This window comes from Temnothorax longispinosus, chromosome 6, assembly GCF_030848805.1.
Source record: "Temnothorax longispinosus isolate EJ_2023e chromosome 6, Tlon_JGU_v1, whole genome shotgun sequence".
Classification (NCBI taxonomy): Eukaryota; Metazoa; Arthropoda; class Insecta; order Hymenoptera; family Formicidae; genus Temnothorax; species Temnothorax longispinosus.
Genome location: NC_092363.1, coordinates 1,201,089 through 1,220,057, shown reverse-complemented (window position 1 = coordinate 1,220,057; position 18,969 = coordinate 1,201,089). Strand labels below are relative to the sequence as shown.

General features: G+C 37.1%; 1 protein-coding gene across 3 annotated transcripts in view; it reads left to right on the top strand.

Annotated features, from left to right (window-relative positions):
• Nucleotides 1–18,969, top strand: part of Kek5 (kekkon 5) — a 213,863-nt gene that overhangs the window by 77,200 nt on the left and 117,694 nt on the right. For all 3 annotated transcript variants that reach the window (XR_011732367.1, XM_071780297.1, XM_071780298.1), the window contains exon 3: nt 5,985–6,051. The gene's annotated coding sequence lies outside the window, so the exon portion shown is untranslated. The remainder of the gene's footprint in view (nt 1–5,984; nt 6,052–18,969) is intronic.

The window sequence follows — 18,969 nt, the reverse complement described above, 5'->3', positions numbered from 1 at the left end:
CCTTTCGCGATTGCCCGCATAGGCACGTGATTTCTACAAACATTCACACACGTACGTACTGTACACACACTTGCATGGGGATGAAGATGAGGATCGATAGCCTTTTCGAGGATTTCCTCGATTGCGATTCTAACGATTGTCACTTGTTCGTTCCCCTCGTCCTATCCCATCCATTCAAGCGCCAGTTGCCACAAATTAGCATTTTACGATGCGGCCAAAAGGACAATGGGGTTTGCGTTAAATTCGGTGGAAGAAGAGTAAAGTGGGAGGACCATTACCGCGATCGGAGAAATCTCGGCTGAGTGCTTCATTTAAAATCGAGCGATCCCCATGTTTATGGAGCGCGAAGGGGTGGGCGACGAGAGAGGGCGATTCACCCCACCGTCAGGACTCATTCTTAATCGAACTGATTCTCTTAAAGGAATCATATTCGATCTCCGCAGACTCGCTATATCAAAGCTATCTTCTCTTTATGTGAATCTTTTAAGAATAATGTCGTTTTAAAACGTCTCTTTTAAGATTTCCTTTCTGTGTACCAACTTATAAGATATAATAATCTTAAAAAAAAATCTAAAATATAAGAAAGAATTGTTGAGAGAGAGAGAGAGAGAGAGAGAGAGAGAGAGAGAGAGAGAGAGAGAAATGGGATAAAGTTTAATAAATTTAAAAATAATTTTTTTATATTGAAACAATGTTGAACTATATGTATATAAAATAATGTACGTTCTTAAATTTTGAATTATATTTGTCGATTTACGCATGTTAAAAACTTTAATCTAAAACTTGTATGTAAGAATTTCAACTTCTATAAACTTTTAGTTATCGAATCATCGAATGCTTTTGTACTACAGTTAGACAGTTACATAGCGCTCTACCTATGTGGCATCGGTCAATGAAATTCGAAGCTATTCGATGATTGGACAGTGCGGTCACGAAACTGACTATGGCACGAAATCATTAAGCGAGGCTTCGCATCAGAAATAGGGTGCGATTTGTTCGATGACACAATTCTCTTCCCGATAAACTAGACACGACAGAAATTCGGTATTTGCGTACGAGTCTGAAATTCCTGTCTTGCCTATGCTCCGTGATCCCATTTGTGATAGATGCGCGTTCGTATGTCGTAACGCAGCAAGTATGTAAAGCAGCATGAAGTATATTGAATATGTTGTCGATGAATATGTTGTCGCGTCTGATATTGTAGATAGCATTACATACGCGTTCTCCCTTGCATTCTGTTCTTTGTGAGTAGAATCCTTTGCATCCTGCAATAATCTCGAGAATTTTCTCACCCTACGCACACGTTGTTCCGTTTTACACGTGCTTGGAATGCGTACTATTTTGTATTTTTACTGTATTTCGAGATTTGTCAGATACTCCATATTCGAAATGTCTTTATCAACTTTTAATTAACAAGCCAAAACGATCTACAAGTCCTGAAATAATATCCTGAAAATTAACGAAGCAGCTACGATTTTTTTGTATGATATCGGATGCATCCCGAGTCTTCAATTTATAGCTTATCACGCTTTTTGCTTGATTTTTTTTTAATTCTAGCATTTGTTTCCGTGAGATCTGGCCGCGAGATTCATGTATTGGATTGCCAATTTGCTGGCAATCCAATATACGATTACTATCAATTACTATTAAATTCGACGATATTGAATTTCAATGCCATTCACAGTGAAAACTTGTTTAACTCATCATATCGATCCGTTATCGTACCCATTTAATACCGAGTACAGTTTGGTAATCCAATTTTACTTTACGGAAAATGATCATTATGAATTATAAATTGAAATCAGCATTTCTATCAGATTTGGCGTGTTATCGCTTCAAAAAGTTGGAGAAGCATGATTAGTATCGCGTGCTACATATATGTACGCCGGTTTACAGGCTCGTAAACATCAGTTACAGACAACACAACGCATGGGACGCGTGTAATTCTGCTGCATACGAGTTACAGTTGTCGATAGGCCATCGAACTGAACAATGTGTTGCCGTTAAAACGGGACAGCGCTCTGCGTTTAGACGCGATGAGAGTGGGTGCAATTTCTGGTGTAGCGTGATTTACCCGTCATAAAACTCCGACGCAAAAAGCGACCCTCTTTGGCTCTTCGGGATTAATGTGGCGTGAGTAATGCGTCTCCGATGGAACGTACGTATATAAGGGGAGGAGGGGTCGTGAATTATTCTGGCTCCTTTATCCCGAACGCTTCACGAACCTTGGAAACCTTGAAATAATACGCATTGCGATAAGTACGTGTTTCGTTACTCGTTGCCGTGCCGCACGTTGATGAAATTACCGCCGAGATTGCGTTTCTACGTGTTACGATAAATTTGCGCTCCGCGAGCGCGCCTGGTAATTTTGTTAATTAACCTCATAGGCAACATCGGTAGGATTAGATGAAAACAATATCTAGGATTATCCTCCGAAATGAAGACGCCGGTTGATTAGAGGATAAATTATAAGAAGAGACGGTGCATTAATGCGATGCGCTGCGTTTATGTAATGATGCAGGCGGCATAAGGGATTACGTTAACTTTCTCGGTATCGAGTTAACGCGCACGTCTGTTTTCTATCGATATAGAAAATTGATCTACCTACTTAATGTTATATACCTTCGGCGCAACGAACGGTTTTCCGTTACGAAAGTTACGCGGGTAAAGCAGGCCGAAATTAACGATAAGTTATTATAATATGCTATTTCGTAGGCGGGTTGCGAGAGTTGTGGTACTTTAGAGCGCCAAAGTAAACTCGGTCCTGGTGCCAGGATCTTCCTCCGTATCGGACCGACCAGAGTTTACTTCCAGAGTTCGGAGTTTCGTAATTTGCCGTCGGTGGGTCGAGACGTCGCATTATTGTGTACGTCGCAGTTGTAATAATCTCTGTCCTAATTACTACGTTACGATAAAATAGGATTCCACTCCGGAATTGAAAACTCTTTGAAAATGATGAGAGCCTTCTTCATTACATTTTAGCATAACTATAGGAGCGCTCTCGTTGCTCGCGCTTCGTTAGCTGTCATTTACACCTTCCCTATATTAAAGTAAATGTTAAACTCTCGTCGAGGCGCGAGCGATGAAGAGTGAAGTGCTTTTTCGCAGTTTTCGACCGTGTATGTACCATGGCAATGAGCTCGCGAATAAATGCATATGTGAACAAACGTGACTTTCGAACGCCGCGGATCGCGCACACATTTTCTAATGATAATGCGAGAACTTGTTCGCGCAGAAGAATACTTCGCGATGAAAATCTCGCATATCGCGCTGCCGTAATACTTGTTACACAGTATGCGCTAAGGTTTCCACGCGGTTTGCATTTTGTCGAATTTATGAGACTGTCTGGTAGTTTACGGCAATGGGGTAGCAATTGATTTGAATATCGAGTTTTCTTAATCGTCCCGTCGCGATTCCAAGACCGGCGAAATCTCCTCGACGATTGCAATAGCGAGGAATACTTTCAATATCGAGGCGCATAAAGTACATCATGAATTATTTCCTACCACTATTTAATTCACTGCACTTCTATTAAAATCGCGAATAGATTTCTCGCGTATTTTTCAACCGAGATATAAAGTTCAAGTATGATTTATCTTTTTCAAATTTATCTTGCTCACCATAATTATACATATTTCTTTACTGATATTTTAATACGCTATTTATGTTTATTAATTTTCATAATTATCTTTTAATTGTATTCTAAATACACACTTTGTTTTAAGTTAACTTAACTCAATTACTTTTTAATATATATACCATTAGCCACATACCACGAAGAATCTTCATTATTTAATAATCCCGAAATAAGAAGATAGTGTCACATTATAATTTAAAGAAATGTCACAGAAAATTATATAATTAAATCTATATATCTATAATATTTATATAATTTTTGTATAATTATGTTTGTGTATAATTAAAAGCGGAAACGGATAACGTTAAATACTTAGTTATAACTCATTCAATTTTAAGTTATTGTAAAATGCATTAGGTTCAAGCAACGGATTTAATTAAAACCTTGTCTTATTTCTTAATCAAACCGATTCTATTCTAAGTAATTGAAATTAGTTTAACTATATCGGTGTAAGCTATCACAAGAACCTGTTACACTCTGATTTGTAGCTTCAGACCCTTTTCTAATTTTCCTTTAGCGTTAGGCACTGATCCTTCGACGTATAAATTAATGCCGCTATATATAATAGCCCAATGCTTTCGCGCTCTTTTACTGCATGAGTCGTTACGTTTAATTTCCGAGGGCGTCGCATCACGACCCTGTTCCACTGTTCCTTCATCTCCTGTTATTATAGCAGCCGGAGAGAACCGATTCACTCGACGCGACGCGACGGTAGAAACAGTCACAGCTGCGCCGACAGCTCGCTACTCGTATCTCTCGTTTGCCAGTTGCACACTTTGCATTATTTCCCGCTCTTTTTCCCTACGAAATGCATATTATCCGGCATGCTTATCCGGCCGATTGCATTCGCGTTTTCAATCATTTTAAAAATTCTTTTGTCTTTTTCCTTCTTCTTATTCCATTTTTCTACTCGCTCTCGCGAGCAAACCTACGCACAGACCGGTATATCTCGTGAAATTTAATAAAAAGCGGAGAAGCGATGCTGTTTTTATCTCACGACACGATGCGTAACAGTGAAGATTTTGGTACCTGTCCGTGGGTGTTGCAGTCAGCGCGCGGCTGGAATTGCAACGGGTATCGAATCATAATCGGATGAGGGACGTAACTCGCGATTAACGAACACGAAAATTGGCACGGATGAAGAGCGCTTTTCGAATATTGTCAACGGATTGCATACGCTGGTACGCTCGATTTCGCGCGGGGACACGAGAGCGCGGCAATAACATACGGAATGTCGGATGGCTGAATTTATTCCCGTTATGAATTCGTTGCGCGATTCATTTCGACGGTATAATCCGAATGGCATATTTTATACAGTAATCGAATTACGGATTCCGATTTCCGCCCTTTTGCTTTGCAATGCAGCATCGCGAGATGCTAACTCGCGAGACTTGCAGCCAACGATGCATCTTGCATTGTGAAGAATGGAAGCGGTATCAGAACCGAATCATCAATGATGCACGGCTCTTTTCCCCCGTCACATCGCTGCGCTTTGGCGCACTGCCAATCTCCGTTGCCACGACTCCGTACCTTTCTTGCGAACCTTCGTAGCAATTTTCCGTCCTTGCGATCGCAAATATATGTCACGAACGCGGCAAACTACATTGCTGTGCGTTTCGAGATTCTGGTACTATAAATGATTTAAAGACCATATCATTATATATATATATATTTATAAAGTTGGCAAAAAGATTAAACATTAATATAGAATGTATCATTATAACACCAAAAAGGAATTTATTTTTAGCTCTCTTTAATTTCGTTATATTAATTTTTGAAGAAAGGATAAAAAAAATGACAAATAAATAGAGATTGTGTTTTTTAATATTCTGTTTTAAAGAATTTTAGGATAATAAGTTTTGAAAAAAATTGTAATGCAAAAATGGGATGTTTATCATTAATTTTATTTTAAATGTTATTATAAATTAATTGAACGTCATATATAAAATGGCAATAAAATCGGTACACGCATTTGATCGATATTCCAGGTGAAATTCACGTTGTGTGGAAGTACATGTGACACAAACTCGACCTAAACTCGACCGTAAGGCTTCACATAAATCAGTATTATCTCGCATTAATGCGCTACCAGTGCGGAGGTAATGTTCATAGATTCGCTTGTAATGAACATGCTACGCATCCTGCACGTTAATCCATCTAAAGAATATCTTATCTGCATTGTCAGCTGCGCGAATCAATACATTATTGTATTGCAATAAATCTATATATGTATAATATGTATAAAATTTACATAACATATATACATAAAATATATATATATATAAATGCACTATACATATCTTTATTACGTAATTAAATATTAACCATATATTTTTTTTTTTTTCAGATATTGCTGCTAGCTGCGAAGTTTTCCAGAAGTTTTCTGTCCATTTCCAGGCACGGACGCGCAGAAAGTAAGACACACATTATATGCCCCGTATAAAATTGCATTTTTTGCAGTTTAATAACAAGTTAAAAAAAACTTACATATATTATTAATGGAAGAGCTAGCTTCGAGGTACTTGCTACGAGCTTTTACATTGAGCCATTTGGCGCACTAAAGATACCTTATACCTTGGTCGAAAATGTGCACGATCCGATACTTGCGCGGCTCGATATATCGATATATCGAAGCTACATATTTATCCAGCAAATTTTTTGTAAGGGTATGTAATATACGCGTCTCTAGCGCAGGACTCCTGCTTCTCAGTCCAGCGAAATAAATATTGGCTTTCGGCGACAAACGGGAGATACACCGTCAATTCGAGTATCTATCGAATAATATTTATTTAGAGTATCGATTTTGTTGTAGAATATTGGCTTTCTCGGCGGTAGCAATCGGATTTTACAGACTCGCTTCCTCCTCTCCCTTTTCTCTGCGTCACTGCCATTCACGAACTTCCTTCGCTACTTCGAAAATCATATATGCGATGTATAGTTAATGTTACACGGCGACAGGAAAGTTCCCGAAACGATAGCGAGTGATATTTGTAAGATTGGTTATACGTATCGCTCATGTTATGTCGGTGGTATTGCTGATGATACAATGTTCACACAAACGCGGCGTATGGACGCAATTCAAACATGAGAACGATAGTCAGTTATTCAGTTGTTTCTTATTGCTACCAGCATCGGTCCGTAAAATCAAACACCTAAATTTCAAGCGCAGCGCTGAAATCGGCGCTTAAATCAACGCTCTTCTAATCGTACGACGGCATTTCACGGTTTATGTAGTTTTGTAGTATCTACAATCCCCGGCCTCTGTTTACTCTCAGTCGGTCTACTTTGTTACTGACAGTTCAACATGTACCGCAACTACACCTATTGTACGTGTATCATTCGAACGTGTCTAGTGCACATTTTCCCGGCTTGATGCTCCGTATGTGCGCGCCATTCGCTCCGCAGTAAAGTCAACTATGTTTTCTACCGTCCTGTAACATCACCGGCGGGGATATATAGAAAGTATCGAACGGGCTATATTTCACTGTCTCGCGGCGCTTTTAATTAACAATATTTATACGTACAGCGAAAACAATTTAGTTTGACTTATAGCGCGTCGTATTGCCTACATTGTGACTTGTGCACATATATTTATTTCACATTCCCTAAATTTGTAGCTGCAGAAATCTGCCTCACATCCGATTGGCTGCTTAAGCAGTTTAATGCTTTTCTATCCAAACTGTCACGGCTGCAACAATGTGGCCGAAATCAGCTTACGTTTACCGCATAAACTCGCTAGACCACAGGATCGATTCTGTCAATTAATCAAGCCGCGCCAGCTACGAGCGCGGTGATCTTAACCATGATCGATATCCTCTCGTGTTTCGTCCCTGCTTGACGCACGCGAGATTGATTTTATTTCTCAGGCGCGTGATCCAATTTCGCAATGAATTCTCTGCATGGCGAATGACGGCGCCGCCGATTTTGTCGGACCCGGGGAGTAATTTTAAATTAAACACTCGTCGTACCGGTTTAATAAAGCTTAATGCACAGACTGTGTTGACGGCAACAAGTGCAAATTGCGTTGCCGCGTATTGCTGCGGCGACGACACGACCTATCCCCTCGTTTGCCGTTGTAATAATTCTCGGGGTCCTTTCGTCGACTCCGCCTTTTATCCGTCTTTGTCGCGCCACGAGTACTCCCAACCAGCATACGACTATGGGATTTTCATGTAGCTTCGAGCTCGAGCACACGCGGGACACCCAGGGGCCGACGGCACGTTTCATCGCCGTTGCAGTCGCCGGCGTTGTCGTTTTCGTCTTCTTAACGGTAGACGCCCGCGAGGCACGCTTAACCGTCAGCGAAGCTATGATAAAATAGCGCATTTTGAACGTTCTTATTCCCTCCCTCGCACTTTGCCTCTTCTCCTCGGGCTTTTCTTTCTTGTCTCCTTCTTCTTTTTTGCCCGCTTTGTTGAGCGCAAAGACGCCGAACTGCATGAAGAGGTTTAGGGGCGCGATAACGACAAACAAAATGGAAGTTTAAATGGACGTTGGAAGATGCAAAGGGATACGGTCCACCGGAAACCCGACAGACAATGCCCGGCTTGAACCTCAGCCGAATCTCGAAGCGGGCCGGCGCACGAGATATTTATTTCGCTTACGAACGCGAACGTAGCTTTTAGGAGATTGCATTCTGTTTGTTGCCCGAATTTATTGACTTTGATCCTGGCTGTGGCATTTTTCCGCTTATCCTCAATGTCGGTGAGCATGCGAAAATGCACGGACGTACTATGTAGGTCGGGGAATAAAGCGCCGATGAAAAATTTCATGACGAAAAATTCCATAATACCTTGCGTGCATTTATATAGTAATTCTCACGATAAATCAAAGTCCGAAACGGTTTAGCTCTTCAACGCATGCACGCGTAAAGAAATAATCAAAATATTAAACGGCCCTCCTAAAGATTGACGAGACTTCTGACGGCTTTATGAATTAACTGTATTTATAGTCACATTTCTGCTGAAGAACTCAGCTAAAATCTATCTTAAAGTGTAATTTGATAAATGGATCTCAAGAGTCAAAGTGATATTTCTAATCGCGCGATTCAACTGAGAAACTCACAATCAGATGAAGTTTATTTTGAGACACAAGTCGAGTTCTGCTTCTCGCGGTTCACAATAGTCAATTATTCAGAGAAGATTACATATGAACGTATTAATAGTTTATAAATCTCATGTCAGTTAAGTGCAAAAAGAACTTGTGTACTAAAATTTCTAAGTAAAAAGTGATTTAAAAAGAGATTCTACGTGTGCTAAGACAATTTTATTGATTTCAATCTTTAGCTCAAAAGCAAAATGATTACTCGTAAAGAACCAGAAATGTAAAAATAAACTTTCAAAATATTACAATTAGGAGAAGTACAATACTACTCTCTATATTTGTGCTCTAAATGACGATGTCAAAATTTTTTTTTGCATTACATGTTGCAATAAGACAGCGATATGTATTTTGTTCTCGATGTGGATATAGCAATTATATGGATATATTAACAATATTAAATCTAACATTTATTTCAGGAATAAATTTTTTTGCTTTGGTTTGGATTGGGGAAAGAGAGATTTTTATAAAAATTAATGTTTATCAATATTGTTTCCGTGTTTTATGCCACAGGAGCAGTAAAATTCGATGATTTTAATAAATAAAGAAACCGAGATAAAATATTTCTTGCGATGAGTTTTTCAACCTCTTGAATTATTAAGCTCACACGATTTTTGAATTAAAGTATGGAAAAGAAGACAATAATAATGAATTAATTTGCATCTATATTTTTGATCAAAATAAAAAATTTAGTTCTTCGAATAAATGTTTCACATTTAACACTTCTTTTTAAATGAAGTAATTATTCAATCATTTTCCAATTATTATTTAAAGAAGAACGAAAAATTTAAATAATATGTAGGCATATCAAAAGTATAGGTATTAAAAACCATAACCCATTCTCAAATCAGGATCAAAATAATAAATTTGATCTTCCAAGATATTCTCAGAATTAATTATCATTTTAGGTGACACTAGTCAATTGACTAAATGACTAAATAAAGTGCAAACTATTGTATAATAATTTTATTTGTATCGAGATTAACTTGAAATATAAAGAAACGGAATTTTTTTTACGTACGTTGTCATTGTAATATTAAGTTTGTAACGGCAAGGTATAGGATGTACGGCGTTCATTGTTTTGATTTTTATGACTCTTTACAGCACGCTATTGTATACACAAGGTCGCTATTTTTCGCGAGATGAGAGTCGAACAAACAAGCAGCGCCGCAGGCTATTTCGTGCGTCTCGTCGTGCTATTATCACTCGGAACGTGGCCGCGATAAATACCAGAAGAGAATACGCGATCATTCCTTTGCGAACGATCATCGGCTAGCGTGATTAACTACGAGGCGACGGTTATTTCAGATAGATATCTCGTGCAATTTACTTGTTTGAAACGGAAATCAGCGCGATAGAGGATTAGAATGGTGAATCGTTTCACTACCGTATTTAGGTCGATATATAGAGTTACTTCCTAGGCTGGACGTTTGGATTCGGATATATGTTGCGCCGTGCTTTGAACTCTTTTTTTTCAACTAACGCCCCATCGTTTCCGGATTGAGAACGCGAATCGTTGGACTGATTGTGAGGAATTTAACCAACGAAAAGCCGTGATATATCGAACACTTATCAGTGATACATATGTTACCAGTGATATATATCTCGCACGATTTATACATTTGTGAGATGTATCGTGCACATCGCAATATTGAATATTGATATCGTATATATTTCTAGACAATAGGTTGAATTTTAATTAGCCGTATCTCGATTTGCATTGTATTAAGCAATATCGCCGAAGTTATCAACCTCGTTATCAACACTACTTTCGTATTCGGCCAATCGATGAAACGTCGCATTGCGTTTAATCAATATGTACAATCATAATTAGCTTCGCGTTTTATTATTTAATCGCGCTGCATATATACACTTGGCATTTGTGTATCGGCGATCTTTCTAAAACCTTCGGTCATTAAAAATCCGTTCGCTTGACTTATTTACGAGACATTCGGCGGATTGTAGCTTTGCGCGATCGTACATCTGTCACGCAATCGTTCCTTTGTCCTAGTGTAACAAACAGCACGGTCGTGTACGGTTAATGTCAGGCGTGCCCGTGCAAAGTGCTGCACGGTCGTCGTATTCCGGTAATTAATGCACGTGCAATTGTAATTAACGCTTTCGCGAATGGGTGCACAGACAATGGAAGAAAGTGATGAAGATCCGAAAGGCATCGGACGACGGCGAAGCAATCATGGAGTGAGTAATTCATTATCTATTTGTATATATATTTGTTGCTTGAAAACATTGAATAAAAAGATTCAATATACGCAACAATCTCTTTCGTTGTTCTAATTCAGTAACATAGTTCCCGCGTTACAATTTTACTGTCATATCGATGAATAATACTTTATATATTATTTTAATTCTCGGTAATGGATCTAATTCTGTTAAAAATGATCTGAAAGATTTTATTATATATGTATATACATATAATATACGTATAATATATTGGAAAGAAACTATGTCGGAGATTAAAATAATATCTCGCAGCTCCATTGCCCTAAAATGAATGAACTAGAACGGATTAATTAGCCGAACAGATTAAAGTTTAATTCTGGAATATATAATATGAAACTGTCGATATATATATATATATATATATATATATATATATATTATGTATAACGTGCGGGCGACCAGATCATCAGATACACATACATACATACATACATACATTCTTTTGTTATAAAATAGAACTTGTTCTATCGATTATTTATTGACACATTTCAGTATTTTACGGAAATTACATCTGAAAATACAACTAATTCATGAGTATAGATAGAAAAGTGGAACCTTATGTGGAAATAAGAAATATTTTATAGAGCGAGCTCAATAAGTAATGATAAGATAATTTTCTCGAAAGAGAAATTGTCTTTAAATCCAATAAAGTTATTATCATTTTTTTTTCAAGTGTTTGTTATGCATGCAAGATTTTTAGAAAACATAATTAAAAGCATCATAAGAATGTAATACATTATCTAATAATATTATTTATGAGTAATTTTTTAATATCAAGTATATAATGATTAATTAAATTAAATTTTGATTTTATTGTTCAACAAAAATAAAAAAAGCAGCAAAATATAAAATTACAGTAAGTGAAATATTGATGTTCCTGAAATAGACGATATGTATTGATTATTTATATGAGTCTCATTATTAGAATTAATTAGTTATACGTTTTAAAAATAAAATATCAAATATTTTAATCAGTTATATTGTTATATTAAGACACTTGATATTTTTAAAATAATTCCTAATGTGCTATAAATATTTCTGACCGCATGTAACGAGATTCATAATAACGAGAGATTTATATTGACATGAAAATTCATAAAAGAAAAGTTCATATTGACAGTACTGTGTGGAAAGTTTATTATTCCTTTCAGTTCTCACGTTATTTATCGTCGGGCATATTATCAACCGTGACATATCGAACTTCGAACACGTTACTAGAGGTAACTGACCGAAGTTTCTTTTAACTCTTGTAACTCTACGCTGATTTACAATTCGACACTTTTGCCATGTTAGCTCTAAATATCTCATACACTTTTGAGATGATAATTGAAAGAGTAATGACCACAATTATACAGGACTATATGTAGTATAGAGAGAATATGTTCTCCTGCATTCTTCAATAGTTCAAATGTGTACGTTTGTATAACAAATAATTTTTATACTGAATTATATCGTACAAATTATCTGCAAAATAATATGCAGATAATATACTTAATTTCTGATCTTATTTTTTCAAACTGAATAAAATTTCTGAAATTTATCTCGAAGTACAAAAACATTGATCTTGATTATACGCATATTTAATACATCACGTTTAATTGTAATGTTTGATGTAACATTTTATTTAAATTTAATATTTAGATTATGTATTTTGAGAATTTAACGCCTACTTTTTAAATTCGTAAAAATATCAATTATTATTATTCAATATTTAAAAGCAGTTTAATGTTACTACTTCTGCATTTTAATGCATAAATATATTAAGAAAGATTGAAATATTGATATATAATACAAATAAAGAGGCAGATCTGACAGAAGTAATCGATCATTTACTTATAACATAAGTACCTACAACTTTTACATTCGAGATAAAAGTACTCGACGTTGTGAGTGTCTTTGAATTATACTTTAATAGTGTCAGATTTCACATGAGTAATCATTTTGCTCCTCAGCTGGGGATACGATTTCAGTTGATCTCGTATTAAAATGTCGCTATCGAATATCACTGCCCAATATAAAAAAATTTTCACTCTAAATATCTCATACACTTTTGAGATGACAAAATCGAAAGAGTAATGACCAGTAATTATATACAGGACTATGTAGTATAGAGAGAATATACGTTCTCCTGCACTCTTCGATAATTGAATAGTTCAGTAGTATACATATACATACACGGAGAGAATTTTCTCTTAAAATTTAGTTGTGGGACAACATGTACCACCAAGAATTTTATGCGAGCTATTCTGATTAATATCTTACCATAATAAAAAGTATTAATATATATTACATTAAAATATAAAATATGTTTGATTAATTTTACTAAAATATGTCTAGGAAATTTCAATAATTTTTCAAAATTTACCAATCTGCTTGGTAATTTTCATCACGTTGTTTGTAAAATGTCTTTTGTATATTTTAAAAATTCCTTGGTTGCCAAGTTGTCTCAAGTTTGTAGTGAATTTAAGGGTAAAATATAACAACAAATTCTTTCCGTGTAGCATTCATACATGTGGCGTTCCCGAGGGCGTTCCCTTAATTATTGGTATCGGCCATCAGTGCCATGAAAGTTCATTTTTGGCGTATCACACAACTTGACGATTGCTCAGCTTATACCAGTACCAGCAGTACCATCGTAAAATACCTCGAATATTGCTGGCACTGTCGGTCGCGCGCTATATTTCGTGCTGTAATCGCGTCACTATGTGAACTCGGGGAAAATTCGCGAAATTCCGACCGGTTGCCGGGATCAAACGTCAAAGCTCGGTTCCCATACCCAACACGGCTTCTTCATCCGCGCTTGCACGCGGGTGCATCGCAATCTCCGGATCTATATACGCGAACCAACCCTCCGGGGTACCCTGAGTAGCGCTCGTTGCTGCTCATTGCGGATACGTTACGATTTCGCTCGCACGTGCGTGAAGGGTAGCCCTACGGGAGTTTTTAGCGGAGCCCATCAGCAAAGACGTCAAACCGGGACAAATGAGCGACCGAGGCGCAATTTTTTATATGATACGTGAGATTGTAGACAGTTATTCGAGACACGAGCGAGTAAGCGAGCATGCTGGAAACATCGAACCCATTCTCCTTTCGACGATAAGGGGTAAATCTCGTGGCGATGCTTAGAAACGTGCAATTTATTCTTGTCGACTTACAGATCGTAGGGATTAAGCATCCTAAGGAGATTCAAAAACAAACTAATTTTTTTCGAATACTTACAAATGTTTCACGGAAAGAACGGTTTTGCTGAGGTATTTAAAAATTTAGCTAGATACAGATCTGAAAATAATTGTGTTGCACCATCAAATTAATTATGTAGAACATTCAAATTAAATGCTAAAGTGTCAAAATTTTTTACAGCATTATTATCATACTTTAGTGACTTATTATTATTTTGATATTTGAGTTCTCTCCGTGTTAATAAGGCCTGACAGGTATACGTAATGTAGAATAAGTAGCGTGGAAAAAAAAGAAAATAAAATTACGTGAACAAATTTAAAAATTGGAAAAATGATTTATAACAAAAATGTATACTTCCATAATTATAATATTTGTGAAATGTGTGTAAAGCGCACGCATACTAAAAAAGATCAAGAGAGAACTATAAATTTCCTCTTCTGTAGCTATTAATGAAATTTGCCTGCATTAAGCTGCTTAAAGCTGCGATTTTATGCACAATTCTGAAACGCGAAGTAGGGTAGGTAGTCTAATCAATGAACCAGTTGTACATTATACACTATGAACCATTGCAATATTTCATAAATGTAGTGTTGCTAGATTGTGCTTGTTGTCATGCAACGACTCGCATTTGAACCTCTCTTCGGCTCCCCAATCAGCCGGCAAATCGCGCGAAGGACGTTTGAGATCACATTTTGTGATTTTTGGGTGACAAAGTAAGTTTTTTTCGTAAGTTTTACGCATTTTTTATGTTTTTGTTGTTATATCTATTATTTTTTTTATTATTCTATAATTTTGTGTGTATATTTGGCTTTATAATTCTATAAGCAACTTTCTTCTATTACATTATTTTACCGTATTTTTTGAAGATTATCATAAAAAATGTTATATGATTTACAGATTGAACCATTTTGTTTTTTACTACAATTATTTGTGTTATAAGTCTTATTAAACTGACTAGTTGTTATAAATAATAATCTAAGTGAGAAAAAGTCTGATTAACCTTTGTTGTGCACACCTCTCCAAAATTACGTATTGTGCACAGGGGGTATATTAGACCCCAGTCACTTAATTGTTTATTACAGACGTACAATTGGTTATATTTTGACTCAAACAAAATTGCTGGCTATTGTTCAAAGCTTCCAAATTAGGTCTAATAGGTTTCATTAATATCTTGCAACATAAAAGAATTATAAATGATATGTTAACTAAAGAAACCGAAAAATGGACTTTTTTCACTAAAAATGCATAAAAAATTCAATTTTTAATATTTGTACGTATTAGAAAAATGCGTTTAAAAAAACGCTGGGCTCTATTCGACCCCGTGTGCACAACAAAGGTTAAAAATAATAATTTTGATTGTAAGCTTCAAATAATGAAAACATGACATATATAATTAAGTAAGCTTTAATTTAAAGTCATGCTATTCTAATTTTACTTATCATGTCTTATAATTATCTCTTCCTTAAATAAACATTTTAAAACATAGTAAAACTAAAATAACACTAACAATTCACTGTGTATAAAACATGTGGTTTATTGTTAAAAATGGCTAGGTTTATTGTGTGTACACACCCCTGTACACAATGAACCATTTGACATTGTTTTAAAAAAATCGAAATTGTGGCTAAACTTTAAAAATGACTTATACAGTCATCTTATACAATATGTATAGCCAACTAAATTCATGAACTGTACGCAAAAACACAGATCTCCAACTCAATAATTTAGAGAGATATAAGCCTCTAAAATTTACATGGTTCATTGTTGGACTACCTACCCTATGTTATGAAAAACGGAAAATGTCGTCCGTGAGACAGGCCGGCAGTACAACCCGTCATTCGATGTTTAGCCCTAGAATCCATGAGAGGGGTCGATTTCGACCCCAGGCGAACTTTGAACTACGCTCCTGAGCTAGCAAGTGACATTATCGACTCAGGACCTGAACCATAATTCATTTCAACTTTCTAAAAGTAGGGTTATGTCGGGCGCAGCGTTAGTTGTTCGCTAGCAGTGAAGTAGCACAGTCGCAAAGCGGGCGTGGGGTCGATATCGACCCCAGTCGTGACTTGCCGTTTGAGTTTCGTCACGGTAAGCTAATTTTATTTTTTTGCTAGAATCAATATATATCATGTATTATTACGTAATCTGAGCATAAATAGTCATAAATATTATTTAAGACAAAATATCACACAACTTAGTCGGTAAAAATCCCGTTGCCTATAGAAGATTGACATTTCGCAGAAAATGGCTGGGCGATATAATGTTTTATTTTTTTCATATTTTTTACTATTTTGTATCAAATAAAAATAAAATAATACTTGAAATACAATTTTTTATGGTTTTTTCATCGATTTTTTCCATATTTCAACTTTGTGAATTTCTTCATTTTTATAGTTCCAAATAAATATACTTTTTGAACAGAACATAGCGATAACAATTTTTTTCCAATTTTTTCCAATGTGTCCTCTTTAAAACCCCGTTTGAAATTTGAAAATCGGTTGATTACAAAAAAAGATACAAATTTTTGTTTAAAAAAAGAGGTTTTTGCTGATTTTCTGCGTTTTTCGGTCTTTAAATGGATTTTTCACTAACTAAACTTGAGTAAAATTAAATTTACCGTATACCATTCTCTTCGTTATTAAAAAACGAAGAAATTCATGTAGGTTTAAAGGCCCTTTATTTCTGTAGGACCGGTTTTACGATCAAATAAAGCGTGGGGTCGATATTGCTCCCAGTCATGGATTAGAAGGTCAAAAAAATGATACATGGATTCTAGGGTTAACGTGACATCGCGCGGCTCTCTGAGAAGCTGTAACGACATAATTTAAGCTCGTTAGCAGACAGCGCTGGGTGCTCGAACGCCGACGTCGCCGCCGCGCTCTCGAAGTTCGTCAACCTAATTCAGCGGCAGTTTACTCCCGTTTATGCTCGCGCTCGAGAGCCGCGCCGAGAACGGAATCGTCCTCGTTGGGCGGCGCGCGCGTCGTTTCTACATCGCTCGCCGGAAGAAATGGCGTTTGTCAGCCAGTAAAGCCCCGTTGTCTCTCGAACGTGCGAAATCCAGGATGACGAACTTTCCAGCTACGGCGTGACCATTTGGTCGTTTTTTTTTTTTTTTTTTGGTGTCTGATTCGCGGAGAGACGACGTTATCTCGAGAAGAGCGACCACTCACCCCTAATCACGGCGGATTTCCGGGTGCCGTTTTCTCCGACTGCGAGACGAGAGTCGGCGTCAGGTGAGAAAGAGATCTCGGGGGCTTCCCTTGGCCCGAACTTGGCGCGTAAAGCGACGCTTACCATTGACTGCCGCAAACAGTGGAAACTGTTAAGCGAACGCGCGGCACGCATGACAAACTTTCACATTCTGCACTAAAACGGCACGGAGCACTTTGCCACCGCCGCGCCGCCACGCTTGGCACGAACAAAGCGCAATTATCATTAGCCGCGGCTCAGCGAACGCTCATGAGTTTCCTAATCAGTTAACCGCAATTAACTCCGATGTAGAATTAAAAAATGAAACTGCATAGACAAGCGACAAAACGATGTCCACACACCCGCAATTCGCGTTATCCGCTAATTTCCATTAACACATTCGATACATATGTATATTCCATATATACCCTGGAATGTTCCAGTTTATAACCTGTTAACAAAGTTTCACAAAGCTTCTAGGTTTTTAATTTTCTTTATCGCGACGTGTTTATCGAAAGGTGAGAAAATCGTGCGTCGTGAAAAAGTCGACTCTTTACTGCGCATTCTATTACTTTTCCTTCTTTCACTACGATTCTTTTGCGATTCTTTTTCGCTGACGACTCGTATCGACACAAAAATATTTGCGTATCGGATTTCAGTCCGATTCGGATTTCAGTTTTTTACGGTGGCGTTTTACGGACGCGTCAAATATCACGTGACAAATAAGACGAGTATTGCGTCCACACAGAGAGGCGAAAGGTTTTCAAGTGGAGAACAAACGGTACAAAGCTCATAGTTGCCGGAGTTTCGAGTTGCGCTGAAAATATTGCTCCACGTTTGTTGTGCTTTAACCGCGTTATTGATTTATCATTTGGTCGGTTTTATAAAGCTAAGGTTCGGCATCGTGCTATTCATTGTACGTTACGTTTCTTAAGAAGTCGTGTATCGTACGTGCCGCGCAATTAAGCGTTCTATCTTAGGCAAATCGGAGCGAGAACGGAATGTAATAGCGCACTCGCTATGCGGATGATGTTTCGTGCTGATAAGTGCGGATCAAGTGTAATTGCGCGTTTTACTTTCGTCGTGATGCCAAACCGTTATTCGGATAGCCACGTGAACAGATATAATCTGCCTTTTTCATAATGAGCAATTGCTATACATATATATGAGAGCAGAAGTTTTTTCTTGCTATATTTAAATTAAAACTATAATTAGCGAGAAACCTCCACATGAAATTCGCTATATATCTACATACGTATTTAAACCAACACACGGTAAAATTCGAGGTAAAATTCCTTGCTAATCGAGATGTACGATATATTGAAATAGTTATTAAAACAGACGCTCGGTCAATCTCGCGCAGGCTTCGTCCGACTGAAGTCTAGTGTTGATCTTGCAGTCACGTATTAGACTAACTGAGATATTCACGAGATAAATGCGACGAATTTCCCTTCGCTAATTTCCGGCGAAGAACATATGAGACTTTCACGATTATTTCACGACGCCGGAAATGCAGTTGCCGGGGAAGAAATGGCCGAATCAATTCCTCGCGTAACATTTAATGTCTACGAAGATATACGCAAGAAATGTACACGTTTATATTACAGCAAGATTCCATT